Consider the following 19129-nt stretch of genomic DNA (forward strand, 5'->3'; position numbering starts at 1 on the left):
TTGGCATAGGCGTTTGGCACTATAAACTTTCCTCTTAACAGTGCTTTAGCTATATCCTGGAGATTTTGGTGTGTTGTATTTTTTATTTTCATCAGTTTCAAAGAATTTCTTAATTTCCGCCTTAATTTCATTCTTTATCCAAAAGTCATTCAGGAGCAGATTGCTTAATGTCCATGTAATTGTATGGTTTTGAGAGATCTTCTTGGTATTGATGTCTATTTTTACTGCTCCATGGTCTGAGTGTGTGGTTGGCATAATTTCAGGTTTTTTTAACTTGTTGAGAATTGCCTTATGGCTGAGTCTGTGGTCAATCTTACAGTATGTGCCATGTGCAGATGAAAAGAATGTATATTCTGTTGTTGTTTGGTGCAGCATTCTATAGATGTCTGTTAGGTCCATTTGGTCAAGTGCCAAGTTTGGGTCCCAAATATCTTTGTTAGTTTTCTGCCTTGATGATCTATTTCTTGGTATTTTCCTGTTTCTCTTATCTCCAGAGATGAATACTTTCTTGCTATTTTGCCTTAAAGCTAGTTGACCATTTAGGTTTTCCTGACACCTGATTCCCACCCAGACTTCTGTCAAAACCTTGTTTTTCCTATGAATATGTAAAGCTCATTAAATAAATTTAATGTCTGTTGTACCATTAAGTTTTTGTTAACTATGCACAGGATGATTTTATTCATCTAAATATGACCATCAGATCATAATGACTTTGAATTTATTGAGACATATTTAGACAAACATCCTAATAAGTATACTAGCAGTGATAAATTTCCATCAAAAAGTATTTCATAGAGCAAATTCCATTCAACCAATTTAGTTCCTGAATGAATTCTTGGAAGAGCATATTAACTATTAAAACTATTTGTTTTCATTCTTTCTTCTGGATTTTCCACCAGCTCAGTTTATATCCATGTAAATTTTCTTGAAGAAAATTTCTTAAAGATTTGGTTCATTGAGGTTAATTGTTCCATGTTTATAACATAGAGCACTTATGAACCTACCACCAAATTTATGAACTTACGAACTTCACAAAGGTCTCTGAAGCTCTTTCCCAATCCCATCTGCCTTTTCACTATCTTGAGTTTTGTTTCTTTCCCATTTTTTTCTTTGTACTGTTCCTACCTATATGTGTGTCTCTAAAGAATAGGTTTAATTTTGCTTATGTTATAACATAGGGATCATACTACATGTGTTCTTCTTTTAACATTATGTGTCCAAGATTTGTACCTATTGATATACGTGGGTCTAGTTCATTCTTTTTACTCCTATGCTATAAGATTCTATAGTAGAAACATACTGCAATTTATTTACCCATGCTCTACTGATAGAGGTTTAGCTTGTTTTCAGTATTTTACTATTATGAACAATGATGCTATAATAATGAGAGTTGTAATAATAGCTAAAAATATAGCATTTGGATTGTGCCCAGCACTCTATGTATATTAACTTATTTAACCCCCATGACAACCTTGTAAGAATAAAATAATTGTTCTCACCCCACAGGTGAGGAAAATGGGGCACAGAGAACTAAGCAATTTATCCGAGGTCACACAGCTGTGTAAGGAGCAGAGCTGGGATTTGATCAGGTTGAAAGAGTCTCTGTGGACCTTCTGCTACATGCTGTGAGTGTTGTTATAAATATCTGTTGGTATACATATCCAATAATTTTTTAGGAAAACTATTTAAGCATGGAATTGCTGGATCACTAATATGCCCATATTCAACTTTATTAAATATTGCCAGGCTGTCTTGTGTTGTATCAATTTACATTTGTAATGGATGAAAGTAATTTAGGTTCTTCTGGTAACAAGGAACACATAAATTCCCTCAAGAAAAAGTGGTTTATTATACTTATGCAGTGGGACTGGAACTGAGCCTATTCTAGGGAATAACCACCCACTCGTCTCTCACTTAGGACCCACTCTGTTCCTCCTGGGGTGGCTTACTTCTACATGCTTCCTTATCAGAGTTTCAGGAAATAAACCCAATATGCTTCACTCATTCTACTTGAGTCAGGCCTAGAGAGAGGTTGCTAGCACCCTAAAGATTGGCTTACCTTTATCACATGCCCACATCTACCTATTAACTGTGGCTTGGTGACAGAAGGGCTTCCTGGTCTTCCAGAGGTCAGCAAATTATAGCCTTTTACTGCAAGGCTCCACTAGCTAAGAAGAGTTTTTATATTTTTATAGGGATGTTTTTTAAAAAAATTTTTAAAGACTATTCAACAGTCCTATGTGGCCCACAAAGCCTAGAATGTTTATTTACCATCTGGCTTTTTACAGAAAAAGTTTTCCAACTCTTGGTCTGCACAATGCTGCTACTTTTGCAGAATCTATAATAAGTCAGGTTTTCTAAAGCTTTTTTAGTTCAGTTCAATTCACAGATATGAAAAGTTCATAGTTGGCTTTTCAAATCACTGGAATGAGAGGGATGAATACAAATGGCACTCAACAATTGGGGCAATGGTCTAATCATTCACAGAAAATATTTACTACAAATTGAGGTATTAACATTAAGTAAAGGGAACTAGAAATTTTCCATATGTTATTATCTCTGTTTTGTGTATGTTTTATAGCATTTTTTTAAAAATAACATTTCAAAATAAGATCAAGATTCCTGGGGAAAAAATTCTAGAAATGGCTTCGAGATTGATTATATAAATGCATGTGCATAAAAATATAAACTATTTTTATATAAAGTGGTAAAATATAAAATTTACATAAAATTTAGCATTTTAACCACTTTTAAGAGTATAGTTCAGTGGCATTAAATATATTCATATTGTACAACTATCACCATCTTCCATCTCCAGAACCCTTTCATCTTCCCAAAATGAAACCATACCCATTAAACAAAATATCTCCACTCCTCCTTCCCCGAGCCTCTGGCAACCACCATTCTACTTTTTGTCTCTATGAATCTGACTATTGTAGATACCTCATATAAGTAGAAGCAGACAGTACTTGTCCTCTAGTGACTGACTTATTTCACCTAACATAATGTCTATAAGGCTTATCTATAATGTAATATGCATCAGAATTTCCTTTCTTTTTAATGCTGAATAATATTTGATTATATGTAGACACAATATTTGTATTATCCATTCATCCGCTGATAGATCCTTGGATTGCTCCCACCTTTTGGCTATTGTAAATAATACTGCTATCAATATGAGTGTATAAATGTCCATTTGAGGCCCTGTTTTCAATTATTTCGGGTATATACTCAAAAGTGAAATTCCTGGATCATAAGGTAATTTTATTTTTAACTTTTTGAGGAACCATCATACAGTTTTTTACCAAGGTCATAACATTTTACATTCCCAGCAGCCCTACACAAGGGTTCCAGTTTCTCCACATCCTTGCCAATCCTTATTTACTGTTTTTTTTTTTTTTTTTTTTTTTAAATAATACCTATTCTAATAGGTGAAAAGTGGTATCTCCTTGTGGTTTTTTTTTGTTTGTTTGTTTTGTTTTTTGTTTTTTGTTTTTGCATTTCTCTAGTGATTAGTGATGTTGAGCATCTTTTCATGTGCTTTTTGGCCATTTATATAGTTTCTTTAGAGAAATGTCTACTCAAGTCCTTTGCCCATTTTTAAAATTGGATCGTATGGTTTTTTCGTTGTTGAGTTGTAGTTCTTCACATATTCTTGATATTTCTCCCTTCTCAGATATCTTAGGTATCTCTTTTTCCTTTTTCTTTTTCTTTTTTTTTTTTTTTTTTTTTTTTTTTTTTGAGACAGGGCCTGGCCATGTTGCCCAGGCTAGTCTCAAACTCCTGGGCTCAAGTGATCCTCCTACCTCAGCCTCCCAAAGTGCTGGGATTACAGGCATGAGCCACTGCACCTGGTCGTTGATACACAAAACTTTTGATTTTGATGAAGTACAATTTGTCTACTTTGTCTTTTGTTGCCTGTGCCTTTGGTGTCATATGCCAGTTTATTTTCTTGTTGCTCCTTTATGAGAAACATTTGCTATAACAATATTAATATTTTAAAAGATATTTTGGAGTCAATTCATAAAATTAACATAGCTTCTAAAATTTAAAAAGAGTCTCATACTAGCTAACACTCTAATTTTGACCCTTTCTGAAGGATCAAATACATATTTTTTACATCAATAGGCCATTTTACCCACAATTTTTTAAATCTTGGACCCGAGTAAGCTGAGACACTTAAATGGCAAAGACAAAGTAGCACAGACTGGTAGTAGTCATCTAATATACATTTACTCCTTCTCAGAAATAGAATCCACAATTTTCAGCTGAGCACATGGCCACCCAGGACAAAGACTGCATTTCCAAGACTTCCCTTGAGCTGGATGTAGCCCTGTGACCAAGTTCTGATAATTGGGAATGCATATGCAACTTACAGGGAGTGTCCTTAAATAGCAACAGAGTGTTTTCCTTTTCCTGCTGGCTGGACTGAGGATGTGAAGGCTGGAAAGGAACAGCTCTTTTAAACTAGGAGTTGAACCTGTGTATTAAGGATGGCAGAGCAGCATGCTGGAGAGAGCCTTGGTCTCTGATGATTGAACTGCCATTCTAGCTCAGGACTGCTTCTGTTTACATAAGAGAAATAAGCTTTTAACTTGTTTAAGCCATTGTTATTTTGAGTTTCTATCATTCACAGTCAAACCTAATTCTAATATAGACATCCAGAAGATTATGGACTGCTACACAATGTGGTTAGTTTTATTAAATAAAAACATATTAATCTAGAAATGGAGGAAGATGAACGTCTTGTGTATTTGCCAGACAATGTTGCTGGAAAATGAAATCTTGTGCCATTTAGCAGTCTTTTCTCAGGGAGATGGCAGGAGCTTGCTTGTTTTTAGTCTATTGGACACATGATGTGATTATAAAACATTGTGTAAAATGCAAAAATATGTGAGAGATTCAAAGAAGATAGGAAACAGAATTTTCCCCTATGCCAACAACATGAGCAATATGTGGATTTTGTCATAATTTGAAGCTAGTGGCACACGGTATCATAGAAGATGCCACACACCAACAAGAAAGAATAGTGCTGACTTTTCAAAACAAATCACCCAAAAAATAAAATTCTATCAAATTTACAGATAATTCTTCACTAAGTTAAGAAAATTTGCTTTGGCAATAAATAATATAATATATAATATATATGCTATAATTTACTATAATTGTTTAAAGACTTGCTATGCACACTGCTAGCTTGTTCTTGTATGAGCTAAATGTGTCAGAAAGTACAGGGAATATGAAAGTCCACCAAGTAAAATAACACCTTACATATGGTGCTTATAGTTCATTTATGCATTCACAAAGTACTGAATGCCTTCTTGTACTAGATGCTGAGAAAACAAAGACTAATTCCATCCCTTTGAAAGCTTAGGATCTTATGAAACAGCAAACTGAAAATAAAACAAATTGTTGGGAACAGCTGACAGGCATTGAGCTCTGACTCTGACATAAGCATAATTCTAAGGACTCCATGTTTGTGACCTCAATATAAAACCCAAAGCAATCACATGAGACAGATACTGTGAAGTGACACATGTGAAGTGACACATGAGATAGTCACTTCACAGACAGGGAAACTGAGGAATGAAAAAAGCTAAAAAACTTGCAGAGGTCACACAGATAGTCATTTTAAAAAGGTGATTTATGGCTGGGCGCGGTGGCTCATGCCTGTAATCCCAACACTCCGGGAGGCCGAGGTGGGTGGATCACCTGAGGTCAGGAGTTTGAGACCAGCCTGGCCAACATGGGGAAACCCTGTCTCTACTAAAAATACAAAAATTAGCCAGGCATGGTGGCACAGGCCTGTAATCCCAACTACTTGGAAGGCTGGGGCAGGAGAATTGCTTGAACCCAGGAGACAGAGGTGGCAGTGAGCCGAGATCACACCACTGCACTCCAGCCTGGGTGAGAGAGCGGGACTCTGAAAAAAAAAAGGGGGGCAACTTACACTCACATACTGTGGCTTCACAGCCCGCAACACAATGCAGTACTGCATCTCATATGGAAAGAATCATGTAGAAGATGCTGTGGAACATGGGAGAAACATCCAACCCACATTCGAAAGGCATTTTAGAGGGGATGATGCCTGATCTACGTCTTGAAGGATGAGTAGAAAATGCATGTAAGGCAGAAGGAACAATAACTGCTAATGCATAGGGCACTAAACAGCCTAAACTTAACGCAATTGCAGGTTAAGTGGCTGCAAATAAGCACAGAAGGGAGGTTGGTGAAAATGAGGTTAGAGAGGTAGGCAAATATCTGTCAGCTAACTTATCGCTTGAATTTGATCCCAGTATCTATGGGAGGATTTATAGAAGGACTTTAAGAAGGAGAAATGTGATTTTATTTACATTTAGATTATTTTCACAGTAGTAACATGGAGGATGAATTAAAGCAAGATGAGACCAGTGTGTATACTATTGGAATTATCCAGGAAAGTCTTGATAAGGGCCTGAACCAAGTCAGTGGCAGTGGAGATGAGGAGAAAGAGATAAATTTGAAAGGTATTTTGGAGGCAGAATCCACAGGAGATACGTGCAATGTGTGCAATAACAGAGAAACCGCCAACTAGGGATTCCCAGAGCTCTGGCCCAGGAGACCTGATGGATCCAAGACATTAAGCACAGTTTCCTTAGCACTTCCATGTAAAATATCTAGACAGTATGCAAGAAAATTGTAAACGGTGCCACATAAGAAGTATTATAAGAGCGTTCAAAGTACAGAGAATCTGGCAAAAGTCAGATGACCTTGGGCAGGTGACTAGCACTTACTTAAAGCTTAGCTAGAAGAGGACAGCTTGAATTTTTAATACTCCAGATCATTTTTTATCACAGCTCTGTGCTATGCCACACATCATGTGTTAACAGATTTTTCTCACCTTTGACAGCTGATTATTTCAGAAGACATTTGGCAGTATGGGGAATAACTAGCAGACTGTGTAAATATGTGGGAAGAAAATAGCAACCTATAAATATAAGTCAGGCTGGAGGGTTATTCAGTTGCATCCAAAATAAAGAATCTAGAAAATAATTTGGGTTATTTACAAAAGGAGAGAGTGACCACTGATTGATTTTAGCCTGAGTTTGGAAACAACAGAGACATTCCTAGAAGGAAAGAAAGCACAAGTTGCTTTGAAATTGATCTTTAACTGTTTATTATTGAGAATGATGATTCTTCCAAAAAGCCTCTTTTTAAAACTAAAGAGCTTTTGATCGCTCAGCAAATGAGAAAACTATTAGATGGAAAATCATCAAGGATATAGAATAATTGAAAAATATAATTAATCAACAGTATCCAATTGACATATAAAACATTCCACAGAACAACAACAGAATAGACACTTTTTTCCAGTACCCATGGAACATTCACCAAGGTAGACCATCTCCTGGGCCATAAAACCTCAACAAATGTTTTAAAATTAAAATCATACAGAGTGTTTTTCTAACCATAACAGAAACAAACCAGGAATCAGTAATAAGATAAAATTTTCTTAAAATACTTAGAAATTAAACAACACACTTTTAAATGACCCATGGGTCAAAGACGGAGTTCAAATGAAAATTTTTAAAAACATAGAATTTCAATGCAATTAAAATTACAACATATCAAAATATGTGGGATGCAGTTAAAGAAATGCTGAGAAACTTACAGCACTTGCATTTCTAATGCTTACATTAAAAAAGAGGAAAGATCTCAAATTGATAAACTAAGTTCCCACGACAAGAAGTTAGAAAAACAAGATCAAAACAAACTCAAACCTAGCAGAAGAAATGAAATAATAAATAAGAGCAGAAATCAATGAAATAAAAAACAGGAAAACGATAGAGAAAGTCAATGAAATAAGAAGGTGGTTTTAAAAAAATGAATAAAATTGATAATCCTCTAGTGATATTGGTAAAAATAAAAAAAGAGAAGACAAAAATTATCAATAGCAGGAATGAAATAAGATATCACTACAGATCCTGTAGCCAGTAAAAGGATGATGAGGAAATACTACATGTATTAGTCCATTTTCACACTGCTATAAAGAACTGCCTGAGACTGGGTAATTTATAAAGGAAAGATGTTTAATTAACTCACAGTTCAGCATGGCTGGGGAGGCCTCAGGAAACTTACAGTTGTGGTGGAAGCTGAAGGGGAAGCAAGGCACCTTCTTCATAAGGCATCAGGAAGGAAAAGTGCCAAGAGAAGGGGGAAGAGCCCCTTATAAAAACCATCAGATCTCACGAGAACTCACTCACTATCACAATAACGTCATGGAGGAAACCTCCCCCATGATTCAATTACTTCTACCTGGTCTCTCCCTTGACACATGGGGATTATGAGGATTATGGTGATTACAATTCAAGATGAGATTTGGGTGGGGACACAAAGCCTAACCATATCACTACATAACAACCTCATGTTCATGTAGTCAACAACTTGGAAGAAATAGACCAATCAATTCCTTAAAAAAACCAACTACCAATACTCAGCCTAGATTACATTGATAACCAAATTACTCCTATAGCCATTAAAGAAATCAAATTCATAATTTAAAACTTCTGAATAAGAAATCTTGGACTCCCAATTTCTGGTCCAACATATAAGAAACTTTGACGTGGTCACTCTGCCCTAATAACAAGTAAAAAACTGAATAACCTGAAAAATCAACAGCTCCTCTTAGGTCCATAAGAGAAGTGAGCTCATAGGGCAAACTGCTGCCCCCAAAATTTGGAAGACAGGTAAATACAGAGAATCATAACTTACCAAAGCAGGAGCTTGTGAGCAGAAACCTATGTGAAACTGGTGGCAGGGTGGGAGAACCTGAACTGTAATTGACAAATTGCTGGAGGCTCAGTGTGGACAAGTCTGGAAGTCACTCACCATCAGAGAAATGCAAATCAAAACCACAATGAGATACCATCTCACACCAGTTAGAATGGCAATCATTAAAAAATCAGGAAACAATAGGTGCTGGAGAGGATATGGAGAAATAGGAACACTTTTACACTGTTGGTGGGACTGTAAACTAGTTCAACCATTGTGGAAAACAGTGTGGCGATTCATTAAGGATCTAGAACTAGAAATACCATTTGACCCAGTCATCCCATTACTGGGGATATACCCAAAGGATTATAAATCATGCTGCTCTAAAGACACATGCACACGTATGTTTACTGCAGCACTATTCACAATAGCAAAGACTTGGAATCAACCCAAATGTCCATCAGTGACAGACTGGATTAAGAAAATGTGGTACATATACACCATGGAATACTATGCAGCCATAAAAAAGGATGAGTTAGTGTCCTTTGTAGGGACATGGATGTAGCTGAAAACCATCATTCTCAGCAAACTATCGCAAGAACAGAAAACCAAATACCGCATGTTCTCACTCATAGATGGTAACTGAACAATGAGATCACTTGGACACAGGAAGGGGAACATCACACACCGGGTCCTATTATAGGGAGGGGTGGGGGAAGGATAGCATTAGGAGATATACCTAATGTAAATGACGAGTTAATGGGTGCAGCACACCAACATGGCACATGTATACATATGTAACAAACCTGCATGTTGTGCACATGTACCCTAGAACTTAAAGTATAATTAAAAAAAAAAAAAAAAAAAAAAAAAAACTCCAGGGATACCCAGTCATGGGGGATGGGGAAGATGGCACATTTTTGTGAGAGTAAATATCAGAGAAACATCCCTTAATGATTCCAGCAAAGGGAAAGAAAATGCGTAATTTTGAATGCTCCAGAGAATTCTGTTCTTCTTAACAAAGTCTGCCCTCGGAAGAAACAAATCACAGCCTAACCTGCTGGGGTTTTGTCAGAGCCTAGCTGACCTGGGGAAAGGAAATATCCAACCCCAGCTGGCTCAAGCCTTCTTAGTGACAGAAGAAAAATACCCAACTTAAGCCTCCTCTAGCTATCCTGTCCCACCTAAAGGGGAAAAAACTGAGAAGCACTCCCCAAGCTTACAGTCCAGAGGCATGGGCTCACTAAAAGACTGAGACCTAACCATAGGGATATGGAAGGCTTCCCTTCACCTCACACCTTACCACCACATTACTAAAGGCTTATCTACGAAGTTCTCTTTACCCAGTACATCATGTAAGGCTATCAAGAAAAAATTATGTAGAAAGAAAAAAAAATGATTGCTATTTACAGAAGACTGATAAAGACTCCAAATCTGTGACCAGCATCACTTTTTTTGTTTTGTTTTGTTTTGTTTTTTTGAGACAGGATCTCACTCTATCTCACTGTGTCGCCCAGACTGGAGTGCTGTGGTGCAATCTCGGCTCACCGCAACCACCACCTCCCAGGCTCAAGCAATTCTCTTGCCTCAGCCTCCAGAGTAGCTGGGATTACAGGAGTGCCCACTACCCCCTGGCTAACTTTTGTGTTTTTAATAAAGACTGTTTCACCATGTTGGCCTGGCTGGTCTTGAACTCCTGATCTCAAATGATACATCTGCCTCGGCCTCCCAAATTGCTGGGATTACAGGCGTGAGCCACAGCGCCAGGCTTCAGTCTCACTTTTAATGATGAAAGACTGAACACTGAACATTTTCCTCAGAAGACTGAGAACCAGATAAGAATGTTCACTTTTATTATTTCCTCTAAACATCGTTCTGGTGATGCCAGGAAAATCATGCAAGGAAAAAAAAGACCTTCAGTTTGAAAAGTAAAAAATAAATTATCTTTATTTCAGATGACATCAAAAAAGAAAAACCTACAAGGTATACTAAAAGGTGAAAAATATAATGTGGAAAAACAGAGTTAAGTATCAGAACCAGACCCAGATATAGCAGGGACGTTGGAATTACCAAATTGGGAATTTAAAACAACTATGATTAAGATGATAAGGGCTTTAATGTGTAGACACTATGCATGCAGATGGGAAATGTAAGCAGAGAGGTGAAATTCTAAGAAGAAACCCAAAAGAAATGCTAAAGATCGAAAACACGGAACTACAGAATAATGAACTTATTGGTATATTGGACATGGCTGAGGAAGGAGTCTCTGAACTTGAGGATATCTCAACAGAAACTGCCAAAACTGAAAAGCAAAGAGAAAAAAAGACTGAAAACCCTCCAGAATATTCAAGAACTGTGGGACAACTATATAAAAGGCATAACATACACGTAATGACAATACAAGAAAGAGAAGAAAGGAAGGGAAGAAAAATATTTGAAATAATAATAACTGGGAACTTTACCAAATTAATGTCAGATGCCAAACCACAGATCTAGGAAGCTCAGAGAACACCAAGCAGTATAAATGTCAAAAAACTATGCCACAGCATATTCAAACTACAGAACAACTAAAGATAAACCAAAAATCAGGAAAGAAGCCAGAGGGGAAAAAAACACCTAACTTACAGAGAAGCAAAGATAAGAATTACATTCAGTTTCTCAGAAACCATGCAAGCTGGAAGAGAATGGAGTGAAACATTCAAAGTGTCGAGATAAAAAGAAAAAAGCCAACCTAGAATTCTGCAAAATTATATTTCAAAAGTGAAGGAGAAATAAAGACTTTCTCAGACAAATAAAAATGGACGGAATGGATTGCCAATAGGTTTGCCTTGCAAGAAATGTTATGTTCTTTAGAGAGAAGGGAAAATATATAGGTCAGAAACTCATATCTACATAAAGGAAGAACAAGAAAGAAGGTACAAGTGAAGGTAAAATTAAAAGTTTTATTTGTTCTTATTTTAATTAATCCCACAGAGAAGAGTTTGTTCAAAACAATAATAGCAACAATGTACAATAGTTCCCAGTTATCTGCAATTCCACTTTCTTCGGTTTCCTTTACCTATGGTCAACCAAGGTCGAAGATATTAAATGGAGGCTGCGGGCAGTGGATCACACGAGTAATCCCAGCATTTTGGGAGACCAATACAGGTGGATTGCTTGAGGACAAGAGTTTGAGGCCAGTCTGGCCAACATGGCAAAACCCATCTCTACTAAAAACGCAAAAATTAGCCAGGCCTGGTGGCACATGCCTGTAATCCCAGCTACTCCGGAGGCTGAGGCGGGAAAATCACTTGAACCCGGGAGGCGGAGGTTGCAATGAGCCAAGATGGCGCCACCGCACTCCAGCCTGGGCAACAGAGTGAGACACCCTGTCTCAGAAAAATAAAATAAAATAAAATATTAAATGGAAAATTCTAGAAATAAACAATTTGGAAGTTTTGAATTATCCACCGTTCTGAGCAGTGTGATGAAATCTCATGCCATCCTGCCTGGGGCATGAATCATCCCTTCATCCAGAGAATCTATGCTGTATACTAGCGGTCCCCAACTTTTTGGCACCAGAGACGGGTTATGTGGAAGACAATTTTTCCACAGAACGGCGGGGTGGTGAGGGGATGCTTTCCGGATGGAACTATTCGACCTCAGAGCATCAGGCATTAGATTCTCATAAGGAACAGTCAACCTAGATCCCTAGCCTACTGGTTCACAATAGGGTTCGAGCTTCTATGAGAATCTAATGCCGCTGCTGATCTGACAGGAGGTGGAGCTAAGGCGGTAATGCTTGCCGGGTGCTCACCTCCTGCTCTGCGGGCCCGTTCCTAACAAGCCACAAACAGATCCAGGTCCGCAACGGAGGCGGGTAGGGGGACCTCTGTTGTATACCCTAACCACATGTCAGCCACTTAGTAGCCATTTTGGCAATCAGATCAACTGTTTCAGTATCGCAGTCCTTGTGCTCAAGTCACCCTTATTTTATTTAATAATGGCCCCAAAGCACAAAAGTAATGATGGTGGCAATTTGAATGGGCCAAGAGAAGCCTTAAAGTGCTGCCTTTAAATGAAAAGGTGAGTTTTTTACTTAATAGGGAAAGGGAAAAAACCATATGCCAAGGCTGCTACATTCTATAATAAGAATGAATTTCAATCCGTGAACTGTGCAGAAAAAAAAAAAAAAAAAAAAGCATGCTAGTTTTGCTGTCAGACTTCAGATTGCAAAAGTTACAGCCATAGTGCATGATAAGTACTTTGTTAAGATGAAAAAGGCATTAAATTTATGGGTGGAAGATGTGAACAGAAGTGTGTTCCACTTAATGCCAGTCAGGTTCAGTACTATCTTTGATTTCAGGCATCCACTGGGGGTCTTGGAAGGTATCCACTGAAGATAAGAGGGGTCTGCTGTATTTGATTATGTATCCTTCTGTGTGCGTGTGTGTGTGTGCGTGTGTGTGTGTGTGTGTGTGAATGTGTGTGTGTGTTAGTGAAATGAATGCAAGCAGTGATACACACAGGATGGGAGGGAGGAATTGTGATTATTTTTTAACTATAAGGTACTTGCACTAATTGTGAAGCAGTATGGTGTTATTTGAATGTGGATTAGTTGTGAATATATATTGCAAACTCTAGGGCAGCCACTAAGAAAAAGGTAAAAAAAAAAAAAAAATACAACTGATATGTGAAGAAAGGAGAAAAAAGGAACCATAAAATATTCAATCAAAATCACAAAAGGTAGAAAAAGAGTGGAAGACAAAAATGGAATAAGAAAAAGGGGGAACAAATAGCAGTAATAAATATGCTAGATATTAATCCAAATATATTAATAATCACTTTAAATGTCAGTAGTGTAAGTGTACCATTTAAAAGACAGATTATCCAAATTGATCAAAAAAACCACCCAACTCTACATTGTCTGCAAGAAACCCACTTTAAATATAAAGACACACATACATTAACAGTTAATGAACAAAAAAAGATATACTATGCTAACACTAACCAAAACAAAGCAGGATTAGCTATATTAATGTGAGAGCAAACTTCAGAGCAAGGAAAGTTCTCAGGGATAGAGAGGAGTATTATGTAATGATAAAGGGCCTAATTCTCCAAGAACACATAACAACCTGTCACCTGACAAGCATGCATCAAAATAAAGGAGGCAAAAACTAATAGAACTGCAAAGAGAAACGGGTGAATCCAATACTGTAGTTAGAGGCTTCAATACCCCTCTGTCAGAAATGGACAGATCCATTAGGACAGATCAATAAGGACATAGTTGAACTCAATGACCCATCAATCAACTGGATATAATTGACAAAAACCTGCACACGAATGTTTATAGTAGCTTTATTCACAGTTACTAAAATTTGGAAACAACCAAGATGTCCTTCAATAGATGAACAGATAAATAAAGTGTGGTACATCCAAACAATGGAATATTATTCAGCACTAAAGAAAAATGACTGTCAAGCCATGAAAAGACATAGAGGAAACCTAAATGCTTTTTACTAAGTGAAAGAAGCCAACCTGAAAAATCTACGTGCTATGCATAGCTATGTGCTGTGCTGTGTGTCATATACTACAGTATATGACATTCTGGAAAAAGCAAAACTACAGAGACAGTGAAAAGATCAGTGGTTGCCAGGGAAAAGAGGAATGAATAGGCTGAGGATTCGCAGGGCAGTGAAACAACTCTGTATAGTACTATAATGGTGCATACATGTCATTATACATTTGTGTAAATCCATGGAAGGTATAATACCAAGAATAAAGCCTAATGTAAACCACAGACTTTGGGTGATAATAATGTGTCAATGTGGGTTCATCAGTTGTAACAAATGCACCACTCTGGTGAGGGAAGTAGATAATGGGGAAGGGTACCCACGCATGGGGACAAGAGAGCATGTGGAAAATCTCTGTACCTTCTGCTCAATTTTGCTGTGAACCTAAAACTGCCCTAAAAAATAAAATCTACTAAAAGAAAGGAAGGAAGGAAGAGAAAGAGGAAGGAAGGGAGGAGGGAGAGAAGGAAAGCAGGAAGGAGAAGCCAATCAATTATCAGATGGTTTCACTGTAGAATTCTACCAAAAATTTAACACCAAGTTTACACAATCTCTTCCAGAAAACAGAAAATTACAGACTAGTGTCTTTCATTAACTTAGCCACAAAATCCTCTAAGACAGTAGAAAATCAAATCCCACAATGTGTAAAAAGAATTATACACCATGACCAAGAAGAATTTAGTCTAGCTATGCAAGAGCTTTTGATATGCAAGAAGTAGAATTTTTGTTTTTATTTTTGTTTTTTTGAAACGGGATCTCACTCTGTCACCAGGCTGGAGTGCAGTGCTATGATCATGGCTCACCGAAGCACCGTGCCTGACTAATTTTTAATTTTTTTAGAGATGGAGGGTCTTGCTATGTTGCCAAGCTGATCTCGAATTCCTGGGCTCAAGTGATCCTCCCTCCTCAGTCTCTCAGAGTGCTGGGATTACAGGCATGAACAGGCCTTAGAAGTAGAGATTTTGATAAGGCATTACAGAAGACTCATTCTTTGTTCTAGGAAGGCCTACTAGAAAGGGTCCTTGGGTATGCAAGTCACAGGCCATAATGAAAACAGAAATAGTTGAGAGTACCACTCAAGGAAAAAAGAATGCTCAAGCCGAGATGAGAAAATGTTATCTATGTTATAGGACAAACTGATTTTCTGCAAACACCATTTCCTTTGGAGGCATGTTTCCTTTTGGATTGTGGTTTTAGACTAACTGTGCCTAAATACTACTGTTGGTCCTTGTGCATTTTTGGTGGAGAGTTAATCAAAGGCAAAAAGGACCTGTTTTCATGAAACACTTTGCGATGGTCTGGGCACAGGTGGTGCAGCTTCAGGGCCCTGGCAATGATGTGGACCCAAAAGTTAGAAAAGGGGCTGATTTCCCTGTGTGACTGCTGCACTGGGCCCAGCATCCCTTTGGCTCCTAGGGGATTTGTAGCTTCAGGGAAAAAGTATATTCCGTGAAGATTTTGGCATTCTTATAATAGGCACTATTATCACAGGCAAAGTGGAGGCTGCAGATGTGGACTCAGGGAAGCTGGAACATGAGAGAGAACACAACAGTCCCATGTGATGATTGCTCCTAATGGGCTGGACTGTGGGCATGCATGAAGCCAGGGCCCCTTTCGAGAATCACATAACTTTCTGTGGGAATTTTGCCGGAAGTGTGAGCCACCGGAACTTTGAGTTACTCAAGTTATAACTGCAAAGAACTTAAGATTTTACCCCATCCCCATGAATCCTTCCAGTGGGCATCTCGTTTTTTCCCTTCTCACTACCACTTGTGGTCTCTCCAGCAGAGGAGGAAGAAAAATCACTTACCATTAAATTAATCTCTGCAGAGATGCATGCTGATCTCCTATCAGGTCAGCCTTTGAGAATGTTATTATCAAACAAAATACCTCTCATCACTGTCTGATGAGATTTGCATTTGGATTACTCCATAGTTAAAAGGCTTTCAAGAAAAATAACTGATAAAATTTAATGTGGTAGCCAGCCTCCAGATGGCTCCCTAATGACTCTTGCCTCTTGGTGCTCATTACCTTCCTTGTATAGTTCCCTCCTACAGTGTATCAGGGTTGGTCTGTGCAACCAGTAGAATCCAGTGGAAGTGACAATGTGTGATTTTCAAGGCTATGGCATTTAAAACATTCTACCCCATCCTTGTTTTCTCTTTGATCTTTCATGCTGGGGAAACCAGCTACCATGTCATGAGAATACCAAAACAGCCCCATGGAGAGATCCAAGTGATGAGGAAATGAGGCCTCCTCCAACTGCCAGCATCAACTTGCCAACCCTATGAGTGAGCCCATTTGGAAATGGATCTTCCAGCCCCAGTAAAGGCTTTTGAAGACTACAGCCCTGATCAACATCGTAACTGCCAAGTGATGGATTAACAAATCTCATGGCAGACCCTGAGCCAGAACTACCCAGCTAAGCTGTTCTTGAGTTAATGACCCTCAGAAACTTTGTGAAAAATAAATTGCTGTTCTTGTTGCAAGTTTTAGGATGATTTATTAAGCAGCAATATTTAACCTATATACCTAATTTATATCCACATGAATAAGACAATTCAACAAAGTAATCCTCCCAAAATGAAGAAAAAGACTTCCCACACAACACATTTTATCTTCTACCTTTAGTCAACTAAAGCAAATTTCTGGTACTTTTCAAATTGAATCACATTTTTGTCTCCACTTCAAGACAACTGTGTTCAAAAATATAAAGTCTGGGTCCAAAACACCCACCATAGTACCATATAGGCAGCTAGCTCGGCTGCAAGGACTGCTAAATTAATTTCACAAAGCAGGACAAAAATTAGTCTAAACAATGTCTATGGATAAACAACATCATTATACTCAATTATCTGACTCAGACAAATAGCCAAAAAATCTGACAGTAATTTGATTTGAAAAGAGAACTATGATAAAATGCTATTATTAAAGAAAAACTAAGTGGCATATTTTCTAAAGCAAAATATCCACAGAAACAAACACATTCAAAATATTGAAACTCCAAGGAAAATGCTGGCCTTCACATAAGGTGAAGAGTTTAAATAAATCTCAGAGGACTAACTGCAACGTTAGAGGCAAATCAGGATGTGATGAGTAGTGCAAAAAGAAATCACCAGAACCCGAGATAACTACCCAAGTTTTGGAGGATCTCAAAGATGAGATCATGTGTTGTCATCATGCGTGGCTTTGTATTGTAGTGTATGCTTCATGTGTCTGTCTCTTAACCTAAATGGTAGCTTTTAGAAGGTACGGACTCAGTACCTAGCTGAATTTACTGCTCATAGTAAGTGCTCTAGTCTGAGTTCTTTAGAAAAAAAAAATGAGTGTGAGGCAAGGCTTATGGACAAGTGTAATCCCAGGGCAACAAGAGAAAAGGAAAAGACAATTGAAGAAGCAGAGGATGGAAAGCAAATGTAAGATAATGCATTGATCACACTGGCTACCATTCCAAAACAAGCATTGCTTGACTCCCACTTGGCCATGCAGGACATGTCTGGACAGGCTATATGGAAAAATCATAACTCCGAACAGTCCACTGCAGGGAGAAGTAGAGAGGGAATTTATCTGCTAGCTCCATCCTGATTCCTATTTCTCCCTAATCAAGATTTGCTCTATGAGGAGTGGATTCCTCTAAACACCCAGGCTGTGGCCACTTCAGCAGCCACTAGCAGCTAGTCTTCTTTGTAGGACTTCATAGAAATCTAGTAATGCTAAGACAGGCCAGAGACTCTGAGCGTTAGCCTCAGGTAAGAGAAATGCATGGGCCCACATAGAGTTCTTCACCACAGTAGCTATGGCAAAGCCATAAAAACACAAGGCTTTAGAAGTCAAGTAAGACTGAAAGAATGCATTTGATATAGCCATTGTTGGTAGATATCTGTGGCTAGACCCTTCCTGTAGTCTGAATGACAAACAGGAAAATAACAGGTACCCAGTATAGCTTCAAATTTCAGTTTTATCCAACTTAATACATAAATCTAGCTTATCTGTCAACTCCAACCAGCTTTTACCCCACACCAGCAGGGCATCATTGTCTCCGAGATAAGGCTGAGAAACCAAAAAAAAAAAAGTATATTGTCAGTCTTCTATCAAAATTGATCTTTTTAGGAACAACCATCAGGTTTTGGTCAAATTGCTCTTCTCAAATCTTCCCAATGTTTCAGACTGGTTTCAGAATCCAAACAATCCAGCCATCTCCTGAGTAGCAGCCCAGGTTGATTCATTTTATGCAAATTTTTAGTACATGAATTGGAAATACTAGTAAAGGTACATTTTGTGAATAAAATTTGAAATAATTCAAATTTCCTATTTTTAAAAGAAATTGCATAAGTTTGAAGCTGGTAAATGGTATTTATATTATTGCCATTTATTGGATCTACTTTAAATGGTAAACAAGCAAACCTACTGTCATTTTTCAGAATGAGTCATGAATTATGTGAGATACTTTAAAACATATACTCACAATGCATCTTCCTGGTATTTTGCTAGTGTTAATATCATTTTACAGATGAAGAAACTGAGTCATATGGTTGAATTTTGGGTCTCAAAGCCAAAGTCTTCAAACTCCAAGTCTTTTCCATTATATTACATCCATGGTTTCATTCCTCCCAACTTGGTGTTATGATCACATGTAATAAGCAAACTTGATCTTCACACATCACATTAATAAAAACATTGGCTGAGCCTGCAAGATTCTACCCAATTTGTTCCTTTAAGTTGATTTTAAGCTAGTAATAGATATTCTTTTTATAGTATGGGTCAACTATACATCCATTTATCTACTCTAAATGTCAGCAAGACATTTCTCTCCAAGTTCACCATTT

At 37.8% G+C, this 19129-nt stretch overlaps 1 long non-coding RNA gene across 1 annotated transcript; it reads left to right on the plus strand.

Annotated features, from left to right (window-relative positions):
* The first annotated feature begins 1059 nt into the window (after positions 1-1059).
* On the plus strand, positions 1060-16792 carry LOC123573979 (uncharacterized). Its single transcript, XR_010587408.1, has 2 exons — positions 1060-1625; positions 16493-16792. It is a non-coding gene; the product is annotated as an uncharacterized lncRNA (long non-coding RNA).
* Positions 16793-19129: the final 2337 nt, after the last annotated feature.

The sequence above is a fragment of the Macaca fascicularis genome, chromosome 6 (genome assembly GCF_037993035.2).
Source record: "Macaca fascicularis isolate 582-1 chromosome 6, T2T-MFA8v1.1".
NCBI classification, from domain to species: Eukaryota; Metazoa; Chordata; class Mammalia; order Primates; family Cercopithecidae; genus Macaca; species Macaca fascicularis.